The following is an 850-nucleotide window of genomic DNA, read 5'->3' as shown; positions in this document are numbered from 1 at the left end:
TGCGATCTTGTCTCAAAATATAAAAGTAAGGAAGAGGGGCAGGTAATGAAGCTCAGTGTGACAGCTATGGGTTCACTCCTCATTTAAAAAAAAAAAAAAAAAGAATCAGCCTGTATTTGTTGCCTTTTTTTTAGTCTTCTTCCAGCAGGCCCTGCCCTGAGTGGGCCCTATATGGCTTGCTATACTGCTCCCTGTCCCTGGCTTGGCCTGTGGACTGGAATACTCACCCCATCCCAGGCCTCTACCTTGTCCTTCAGGCTGCTAGAAATTGAGGGGCCAAGTGGCCCAGGCTATAGTCTGAGTCTTACAAAACCCTGCACATAGGGGCCAGGGAGATAGCTCAGTAGAATAAGTGCTTGCCTGGCAAGTGCTGGGTCCTGAGTTCGATCCCCAGTACCACACACACACAAGAACAACAACAACAACAACAACAAACAAATCCTGCACAGTAAGCAAAAGAAAGCTCCTGGAAAGCAGTCTTCCTCTCTTTCCCATCCCTGAACGTAGTATGTGCCATCCCACTGAAACATGGAGGAGGAGAGGTCTGGGTGGACCTGCTCACTGCAGACGCAGATGTCTCCACAGCGCTGATGGCGAGCAGAGGTGGCTGGAGAAGGGGAAAGCAGAACGCAGCACTGTTCTGCTGCGTGCTTGGACAGCCACAGCGCTGGTGGGGTGTTTCCGTGGTTGAACCCAGGGCCTTCTCCCTAGTACATCCCCAACACTTTCTGCTTTTCAGACAGGGTCTCCCTAAGTCAGGACACTGTTCAAGCTGACCCCTCTGCTTAGTATCATCCCCAAAGAGTTCAGAGCATTATTACCACATCTGCACTCCCTTTTTTTTTTTTTT

This window comes from Octodon degus, unplaced genomic scaffold (genome assembly GCF_000260255.1).
Source record: "Octodon degus isolate 3935 unplaced genomic scaffold, OctDeg1.0 scaffold00016, whole genome shotgun sequence".
NCBI lineage: Eukaryota > Metazoa > Chordata > Mammalia > Rodentia > Octodontidae > Octodon > Octodon degus.
The sequence above is the reverse complement of the archived record's forward strand: the minus strand, read 5'-3'. Positions refer to the sequence as shown.